Source organism: Puma concolor, chromosome C2 (assembly GCF_028749965.1).
Source record: "Puma concolor isolate L17-30 chromosome C2, mPumCon1.1.hap2, whole genome shotgun sequence".
In the NCBI taxonomy this organism is placed as follows: domain Eukaryota; kingdom Metazoa; phylum Chordata; class Mammalia; order Carnivora; family Felidae; genus Puma; species Puma concolor.
In genome coordinates, this window is record NC_141675.1 from 100,791,812 (window position 1) to 100,802,456 (window position 10,645).

At 40.4% G+C, this 10,645-nt stretch overlaps 1 long non-coding RNA gene across 1 annotated transcript; it reads left to right on the top strand.

Moving 5' to 3' along the window:
* The first annotated feature begins 1,654 nt into the window (after positions 1 to 1,654).
* Positions 1,655 to 10,431, top strand: LOC147577456 (uncharacterized). The gene is made up of 3 exons (XR_015240315.1): positions 1,655 to 1,793; positions 9,890 to 10,032; positions 10,110 to 10,431. It is a non-coding gene; the product is annotated as an uncharacterized LOC147577456 (long non-coding RNA).
* The last annotated feature ends 214 nt before the right edge of the window (positions 10,432 to 10,645 follow it).

The following is a 10,645-nucleotide window of genomic DNA, read 5'->3' on the forward strand; positions in this document are numbered from 1 at the left end:
AGTTTGGTATAATAACAACTGATATTTACATAGTGCTTATTTGGGGCCAGGGACTAGTCTAAGTGCTTTTAAAAAATTATATATTAAATCCTCGAATTCTCATAACAACTCTATTAAGTAGGTCCTATATTTACTCCTATTTTAAAAATGAGGCAACTAAGGCACAGAGAGAATCAGTAACTCACCTAAGTTTTCACAGTGAGTAAAGGCATGATCAGGAGTTGAATTCAAACAGTCTAGCTTCGAGGCTTAAGATACTTCACTTTCATCAGAAAAAAGAGAGAATTTAAAGGCAGATAAAGAAGGATCAGTCATTTTTGCCCAATGGTTTAGGTGACCACACTTCATGTCTCAGTGACAAAAATGAATCCAGTGTTCCAACCAGCACTAATACTCTGTGGCTCTGGAATCCACTTCTCCATCCCTTTATTCTTACCATGGTCTCCTCACCTGACAGTCTGCTCCATATGCCTGCTGGTGTCTATGGGCTGATTATATTTGAAATGATGCTGAGGAGTGTGGCATAGGTCCAGTCATAAGAAAGCCACTCCATCAGAGTGGAGCCCTCAGCTGGGGTTTCTAGATGGGTTGGAGCAAGTCACTTTCTTTTTAGATCTGTAAGGGGAACCCACACATGGACTCTGGTTAAGCAGTATGTCATTTTCCACAACTCAGCTCGTGATTGCCAAATTTCTATGCAAAGGCGACATTGTATGAAAAATCAGATGCTCTTTTGTCTGATTAAAGTTAAGCGTAAAAATATTATGGATCCATAAGAATGGAATAACAGTGGTACCTGGGCGGCTGAGTTGGATAAGCGTCTGACTCTTGGTTTCAGCTCAGGTCATGATCTCACAGTTTGTGAGATTGAGCCTCGAGTCAGACTCTGCACTGACAGGTTGGAGCCTGCTTGGGATTCTCTTTCTCCCTCTTTCTCTGCCCCTCCCCCACTCAAGTTCTCTCTCTCTCTCTCTCTCTCTCTCTTTCCAAATAAATAAGTGAACTTTATTTTTTTTTAATTTTTTTTTAACGTTTATTTTTGAGACAGAGAGAGACAGAGCGTGAACAGGGGAGGGGCAGAGAGAGAGGGAGACACAGAATCTGAAACAGGCTCCAGGCTCTGAGCAGTCAGCACAGAGCCCGACGCGGGGCTCGAACTCACGGATCATGAGATCATGACCTGAGCCGAAGTCAGACGCTTAACCGACCGAGCCACCCAGGCGCCCCTAAATAAGTAAACTTTAAAAAAAGAATAGAATAACAAACTTCAGGAAAATTTTCGATCTGAGATTACGGACTAATAACGGAGTTGAGCAACTCAACTAGATGATAGTGCTGCAGAGTGAAGAGAATAGACTATAACAGGAAGAGATACTAGCTAGCTGAGCTCATCCAGGTTGCAAAACAAATCTTTGTCATTAACTTGTTTATTTTCTGTTTCACTTTATGACTCTTTTTCTTACTATTTTAATAGTTTTTGTTTTGTATTCATTATTTAACATTTTGCATCATTGATTCATGGTGATTGTCTCTAGTTCTAAGATCTTTGGGTCTAAGACCTTGAACCAACATTAGGACCCCCTGGGCCAATCATCTTGTTTTGTGAGTGAAAGGGCTGAGACCAAATCAGTTAAGGGACTTTTCAAGTGTAGTGAGTGAGATGATGGGAGATGCCTGAGAGCTCTCGTGGTGGTTGGAGCTCAGCTTCCTCCAACCAAAATTGGTGTTGGGGCAGAGACAGAGGAGAGCAGCAGCTATTTGATCCTGGCTTTATCCCTTCTCCAGACCCTGTGGTAAGTTTCCCTGTTATGAATACCAGGAGCCATACTGATGACTTTAGAAGTACAAGGGTGAGACAGGGTGGTATATGGTCTATTCATTGCAGAGTGACTACCTCCAGATGTTTTCTGCCTCCTCATGGTTTTCAGTTCTTCACTTCAGGTCATTTTTTACCTAATGCTTTTTGCCGTTGAGATACCTACACTATATCTTCCTCAAGGGCAAGAGATGGGGTAGAGGCTTACAATAAAACCTTCACAGGCTTGTTCACAGGCACAACAGATTTTTACTCTTTTCCTTATCATTTTGGTTAAGGGCAGATAGTTTTTACTCAGAAACAGTTAAAGGATCTAAATGGCATCTATAATTGCATATATTCTGTAATTTTCTTGTTCTTACCATAGGACACAGCCACCATGTGTGCATGTGCGTGCACATTTGTTTACTTGTATTTATATGACTGAATCTAGGATATCAGTTTCTGAATCTAGGAAGGAAATAGGGTGAGATTGATTTTTAGGCCTCAGAGTTTGAACTAGAGTTGGATTCAGTTAAATGCTTATTGCAACAGTTGAATTTACTGGTAAGCAACAGTCTACATGTAGTTGTAGTCATTTGTGTTTCTACTTTATACAAACCTTTCTGATGCAGTGTGTAACTAGGTATTAATTCCTTAACTTTATATTTAATAGAAAGTTAACTTTTCAGGAAACATTTAATTTATGTTCTTGGTTCATGAATTCAGGGAAGTACTATGGGTCAAACATAATCATAACTATGGTATTCCCATTTGCTGGGTGACAGCTGCTAAGGAAACACAGTGAAAAAAGAATAGGGTCTTTTTATCTGTGGCAAATGTTATACGACCCTTAGAAGCTGGGTTGGATTTTCCTGTTTCCAAGTAGTGAAAACAGAGCCTCTAAGAGTTCCTTTAACCTGACTATGATCATGTGGCATGCCAAAGGAGGAACCTGCAGACTATTCTAGGTACCAATGTGTTCTCCTTACCTAGTTTACTTCCCTTCTATTTGCCAAACTCAATTTGATCTCAACTTCATTGGCTTAGATTATTTCCCCAGATAAATAACCCCAAAGTAGACTCTAAATTGTACTTGCCTCAGCATATTTGAGTGCACTATTCTATGAACTCCTACATCTAAGGTCATCAAAGAATAAGGAAAAAAAACACCCCCAAACATGCCAATGAGTTGGCAAAGTCCAGGAAATACAGCCTTGTTATGAAGGGAAATCTCATTGATACTTCTAAGGGAAAGGAATGTTTTATTGTTCTAATTTCAACACAGTCAGTGAAGAGGATGTTGGCTGGCTGCCAGGTATAGAAACAAAACCTGTAATGAAAAAAAAATTCAACATCAGAAATACAACCACATCTATCTTGACACACATTTAAATTTTGGAAAACACTCTTACAAAGTAACCTGGTAAGTTTAAATATGCCATTCATATCCACCTAGTGCTCAATATGTCTGGAATTGGGATGCCTTTTAGCTCCACCAACCAGAGAAAAAAGGACATTCCTAACTTTATCCCAGCCAAATGATTTGTGGTCTAAGCCAAGAGGAAACCCAGATAGGAAAGCTGAGCCCAGCCCTCATAGGCTACATGCTGCCTGCAAAAGCTGACTTTGCTTCGAAAGAAATTCCAAACAGCCAAGAGCAAAACTTGACAAAGTCCATAGGGTTATTGCGGGAACTTTAATTTAGACCTGCCTTAGTGGGTACACCCACTAATACACCCAGATCAAAAAAATTTTTAATAATTTATGTCATGCAAAATATAGTCTCTGACTACAGTGGAATAAAATTAGAAATCAATAAATTCTAGAAATTCTGGAAATTCATAAATACGTGAAAATTAAAAAACATACTCCTAATTAACCAAAGGATCAAAAACTAGCAAATCTGACTCAAGAGGAAATCTGAATAAAACAAAATCTGAATAAATCTATAACAAGTAAAGAGATTGAGTCAGTAATTAAAAGCTTTCCAGTGAAGAAAAGCTCAGGATCAGATGGCTTCACAGGTGAGCCTACCAAATATTCAAAGAAAAATTAACACCAATCCTTCTCAAACTCTTTCAAAAAATAGAAGAGGAAGGACTTCTATTATCCTGATTCAAAAACCAGACAAAGACATTACATAAAAAAGAAAACCACAGAACAATATCCCTCATGAATACAGATGCAAAAATTCTAAGCAAAATTTTAGTAATACGAATCCAACAATAATAGAAATAATAAAAGAAATAATAGAAAAAGAAATAATATAATATATTATAACCAGGTTGTGTTTATCCCATGAATGTAATATTAGAATTAATATTAATTAATTAATCTATATTAATATTTAGAAATCAATTTATTAACCATATTAACAAATTAAAAAAAGAAAAACAAACCATGCTGTAACAATTGGATACCTTTATGCAAAACAAACAGAAAATGAAGTTTGATTCATATCTCATACCATATAAAAAATTAACTGAAGATGGATCATAGACCCAAATGCAAAACCAAGGCTATAGAACTTCTCAATAAAACATGGAAGAAAATCTTTGCTACCTTAGATTAGGTAAAATTTTCTTTTATCCAACACCAAAACCATAACCCATGGAGGATTGTAAAAACATAAATTGGCATTAATAAAAATTAAGCGTTTTGTTCTTTGTAAAACACTGCTCAGAGAATGAAAGTTCAAGCCACACATTTGGATAAAATATTTGCAAAGCACGTATCTGAAAAAAACAACAACAACAAAAAACTTGCATTTGGAATACAGAAAGAATTCTCAAGCTAAGAATATGAAAGCCGACTACCCAATTGTTGGGTAGGGTGCCTGGGTGGCTCAGTCGGTTGAGCCTCTGACTCTTGATTTCAGCTCAGGTCATGATCCCAGTGTCTTGGGATTGAGCCCCACGTCAGGCTCTGCACTGAGCATGGAGCCTGCTTTAGATTTTTTTTTCCCTCTGCCTCTGTGCCCCATTTGTGATCCCTCTCTCTCTAAAATAAACATGAAAAATTTAAATAAAATAAAATAAAATAACATAAAAATAAAAAGCGGGACAAATACTTGAATAAACCCTTCACTTCACCAAAGAATATAGGTGACAAGTAAGTAACTGGCAAGATTAAGTTGACATTTTTACTCATTAGGAGAATGTAAATAAAATCCTAATGAGATAATACTACATACCTAATAGAGTGGCTAAAGTTAAAAAGACTGACTATATCAAGTATTGATGAAGGTATAGAATGTAAAAGTGACACAGCTCTTTGGAAGAGTTTGGCAGTTTCTTAAAAAGTTAAACATATCTGTACTTTATGATCTAGCCATTTGTCTCTTAGGTATTTACATTAGAGAAACAATGTCCGCACATAGATTTGTACCCACATACTCGAGTAGGTATACTTGTAGTAGCCCAAACGTAGAAACAATCCAAATGTCTATCCACAGGGGAATAGAGAAATCATGGTACCTCCATACAATGGAATGCTACTTACTCCGTAATACAAAGGAATGAACTACTGATACAAGCAGCAACATGGATAGACATCAAAATAATCATTCTGAGTGAAAGAAGACACAAAAAAGAGCTCCTAGTGTATGATTCTATTTATATAAAATTCTAGAAAATGCAAACTAAACTGTAGTGCAGAAAGCAAATCAGTAGTTTGCTGGTAACAGGAAGTGGAAGGGAGTGTGAAGGACTGGGAAGGAGAGACTACCAAGGACCACAAGGAAACTTTTTGGGGTGATGTATATGTTCACTTTCTTGATTTGGATGGTTGTCTTAGGGGTGTATATTATATATATATTCTCAAAATTTATCAAATTGCTTATTTTAAATATGTGTAGTTTATTATATGTCCATTATACCTCAGAAACAGATTTTTTTAAATAAAAGAGAATTATGACTGTAGATTGAAATATTAAAAAGGAATTCAGTGATCAAAAACATGAAAGTTTTTGTATTATGGCTAAACGTCCTTATTCCTCCCAGTATTAAGTAGTAATAAACAAGTATACTTAGTGAAAGCTTCCCACGAAGTAGGTATAATTTTAAGTACTTCACATATATTCACTTGTTTAATACTCACAACATTCCTGTAAGCTATAGAACACATTATAACATTCTATAGTTGGGAAAACTGAGGCAGTGTTAGCCTTAATCAAAGGCTCACTGCCAAAACTAGCCAAGCCAGGATTTAAATCCAGACTATCTGGTCCTAGTATGTTTACTCTTGACCACTGCACTGTGTGACCTCTCAAACAAAATTCTCAAATGGTTGTGAACTGAGCTAACTAGCTAGAAGTAGAACTGTTAGGACAAGAGGGGAGACCTCCAGGGACCCAAGGGGAAGGTCTGCATGACGTCCGGAAAGAAGGGCCCAAGACATCCAGATCTGGCTGTGTGCCTGTCCTGAGAGGGTCCACCTGGCTCTGTGCATGATATACCACCAAAGAGTTTAGCCAAGACCTTGACTCCTCCCTCATTTGTGCAGGTTGACTCTTTCTGTCCCAGGCCAACCTTGATAATCAAAGTCCCTCACCAGCTTTCACAAGAAATTCAATCACACTGAGAAAATCCAGAATTTTTTTTGTTTTGTTTTCAGGAAGATCTGGGGATTCGTGGGAAAGAGTGACACCTCCCGACACATAGCATTTCTTCAGTTCCTCACATCACACAACTACCCAACTTCTAAGCCTCTCCTTCCTTCCCTAGCCAGTCTCCTGTCCTTCCTCATCTCTGTTCTGCAACGCTTGGTCCCAGCTTTCCGTTTATTTTACTTCTCCACTTAAAACTTAATCCATGGCTCTTACCCTCCTCCCAAGCCTACCAAAGTCATTCTCATGTTAGTTGCTAAGAAGATAGCATCGTACCTGTATCCTGATAAGAAATCTTTGCCAACTTCCTGAGGCTGACGTGACTATGTGCTGCTGCTGTGACCATATCTAAAAGAAATGCATGGAGCACAGGCAAGGACCTTCTCCCAGATAAAACCTCAGCTCTTAGGTACTGCAGCAAAGGCCCAAGCTCAATGCAGCCCTCAGGAATCTCACTGAGATTTTCTCAGACTGATACTGAATATCTCCTGGTGGCTAGTGGGCTTCAGTTTGTATGGTTCTGTTAAAGAGGAGATAAAAAGGCTTGGATAGTCCTCCCCTCTCCATAAGCTTTGGATGGCTGCCCTACTTGGGCTTACAAAACAGTCTGCAATGTGAAGGCAGCATTGAAAGAGGAGGCATTTATAACTCCCAATCTCAGGTCTCCAAGGGTGGGAAAAACAGAATGAGGAGGATCTCAGCCACTCCACCAATTTGGACTGCCCTGCCACCCCCCCTCTCCGTGATTGCATGTGGGAGAGTAAGGGGTGGAGAGGGAGGAAGAGAAAGCAGATGGGGCCTCTCTCCAACAGTATGTGCAGAGTGAGGTGTGGGAGCAGAATAAACACTGTGAAAGGAAGTGAAATCCCCGATGGGACAGTCATGCTATGCCTCTTCTTTGCTGTGTCGCCCCCTCACTCCAGCGATGACTAAGCTGATTCATTCAGGGCACATCCATTTTCAAATGGAGAGGAACAGTTAGGGCTTGGGAAAGAAGGAGAGAGGCACAGGCTGCAAGGTCCTGTCCTGTAAGAGCAGAGATGTGTGTGCAGGGCAGACGGACCTGTAGACATGTCTTTTGATTAGCGATCACAATGTTTTACAAAGGCCTGAACTAGTTGCCAATGTGCTATAACGGGGTGGCTATTTTATATGAAAAGTCAGAATTTGGAGCACCCGGGTGGCTCAGATAGTTGAGCAACTGACTCCTGATTTCAGCTCAGGTTATGATTTCATGGGTCGTGAGTTCAAGTCCCATGTCAGGCTCCACGCTGACAGTGCAGAGCCTGCTTGGGATTCTCACTCTCTCCCTCTCTCTCTATGCCCCTCCCCTGCTCGCACACGCACTCTCTGTCTCAAAATAAATAAACAAACATTAAAAAAAAAATCTGAATTCATGAACATCAGCTCATCTGGGCAACCTCACCATATCACTTTAACAGCTTCCTAGCAGGTCTCCCTGCTTACAGTCTGTTTTAAACCCAGCAGCCAGAGGGATCCTTTCACAGTGTGAATCAAATCATGTCACTCCATTGATCAAATCTGCCCATGATGTCCCATCTCACTCAGAGTAAAAACCAGAACCCCCGAAATGCTCTGCAAGACCCTGCAGGGTGTGGCACCCCATTTCCTTTGTTCTCTCCTCTTCCTCTTTCTCCTCCTCCTCCTCCTCTCCCCACAGAGTACACAGATTCAAGTCTTGACTCTATTTTCTGTGTGTCTTTGGGCAAATAATGTAACTGGTCTGTGTCTCAGTTCCTCATCTGTAAATGAAGCTAATGATCATAGCTTGCTCACAGGAGTGTTGTGAGGACAAAATAAGTTAATATTTAAAAAGCCCTCACAGCAGCCTGACACATAGTAAGAGCTGTGGCTCCTCTGCTCTAGCCGTGCTGGCTTCCTCGATTTTCCTCAAATGAGCCCCGTTTGTTCCTGCCTGAGTGCCTTCGCAAATGCTGCTTTCTCTGCATGGCCCTGCTTCCACAGGTACCCATGGGATTTGCCCCTTCACCAGCTTCAAGCCTTACTTACCAGTATTTGAGAGGAATCAAATTTTAACAAAAAATGGACCAAAAATAGAAGGGGAAGGGGGGACCCAGTTCAGAGGAAATGAAATGAGTATTGATTGAATTTAGGAAAGAAATGGAAGAAAAAGACAATTATCTCAAAATGAGGATTCAATTGCAAGATGGCTAAAGGAGAAGAGATTCAAATAAAAATTTAACAAGGAGCATTGGAGAAAGACTGAGGACTCAAAAAGGCAATTAAAACATGTGATAATTTTTTTCTAGAAAATCATGAGGACACCTAAAGTTATAAACTAGATATGGATCAGCACTGTCTGGTTTAGGATTTACTAAACTATCATTCTAGATATTCTGTCTGAGCATCCAAGGCCAGCTTGTCACAACCCCTGGCGATCGAAAACTTTTTGCCGTAACTTCCACTCTGCTTCTTCTGCTAATCCAGGCTGAACTGTCTTGTCCGACCCTGTAGCCACCCAGGAAGCAGAGGGCCCTCACTCCATGTGCCCATGTCTGGGCCTTGCATCACAAAGCTCCCCAGAATCTCCAAGTGGCAAATTATGCCACATGCCCAGCTACCCTATCCCCCCTCCATTCTTCTCCTTCCTCTCTAGTCTCTGGGATCAGGGTTAGGGTTAAGGTTAGTTCCTGTTGACCCTTTCTCTTCTCTGGAGAATCAGTTTCCATTTCTATGTGGCATGCCAGCAGCAAAGACTTTCATTCATTCGTCAACAATATTTATGTTGAGCAATAAGGACTTAGTATTGCCTTTATTTCCAGAGAAATCTGAACAATTGTTTGGTTTTCTTTTCTTATTTCCAAAGAACTCTGAACCATTTTAAATGGAGACCTCAGTGTGAGTGCCTTAAATAAACATGACCTCTTCAGAGACAGTAGAGGATGGGAGAGGGGCACTGTCCATATTCCTGCTTTTGTCCCAGGCAAGGGAGGGGAGGCTACAGAAAAGGGTCTCTTCTATGCAGTTTGAAGATTGCTTGTAGCAATCCTGCCCTTGACGATGCCTCTTCTGGGCTCTCTGGCAGTGCGGGGCTCTGGAAGGAAGCCTTATCTGAACTATAAGAGAAAAAGAGAAGTTTTCTCCCACTCCTGGCATGAGTCCCTCTGCACATTATCTGAAAGAAGCGAGGTTGACCTCTGGGAGAGCCAAGTGCACTAAAGAGCACTCGGACACATATGAGCTGTCAGAAGGGTGCCAATGAGTGCCATAGGATTGAAAACTTTTCAAAATACTAACAGCTCAGGGTGGGAAAGGGGAACAAAAATAGAAGGAAAAAAAATCTCAATACATGTGTGAAGATTTTGTCTGATGTCCTTTGAAAGAGAGCTGGAGTTGGAGTGGAGACCCTAGTCCCTGGCCTTTCCCCCAAGAGACTTCTTTTAGGGGAAGAAGGCAGATTTCGGGATCTCAGATGTTGACTAATTGTTTTTTTTTCTTTTCAGGAAGCTTGTCTGCTGGAGTCCTCATCTAACTGCTCTCTGCCCCTTGGAGTGAGATCATTGTTTTGCTAACAAGTTTTGGGGTGGAAAAGAGTCCTGTGGATTTGTTCCAGAATATTGTCCGTTTAACTGAGGCTCACTCATTGGTTAGTGTTTATCTTCCACCTGAAACAAAACCAACTTCCCCATTCTGCTCACCCCTCTTTTCTCTATTCCTTTTTAGGAGAAACAGGGTGCTGTGGCCACACTGGGGAGGAAGTAACTGGCCCAGTGTTCTCACCTCAGCAGGACAGCACGGAATGACCCAGAATGACCCCATTCGGGATGGCCCTTGGCATCGTCCTCTGTTTCTGACCTGTGGCAGAGGAAAGAAGGAGCAAGAAACACGGTGTCAGAGAGAGGGATAAATTAAGAGGCCAAACATAAAGAACATGAAAAACACTCATGATTGTTTTGTTATTAGAATTTGGGTTTACATATGTGTATGTATCTCGGAAGGATATTGTAAGGAATAAAATCGATTTATATGTATAAAGTGCTGAGAATGGGATCTGGCAATCTGTGAATGTTAGCTATAGTTACTCTTTAATCCTAGACTTCACATTTTCTTTCGGTGAGCCCCTCCTGGCCCATTCCTCTCTGTGATAATCTGAACTCTTCCTGTTCCTTTTAATCTCAGATAAATCTCCTCTGTTTTATGAAACCAATGAAACCATTATGTGTACCATGCACTTAATCCATAGCAAGCCCTACTTTATT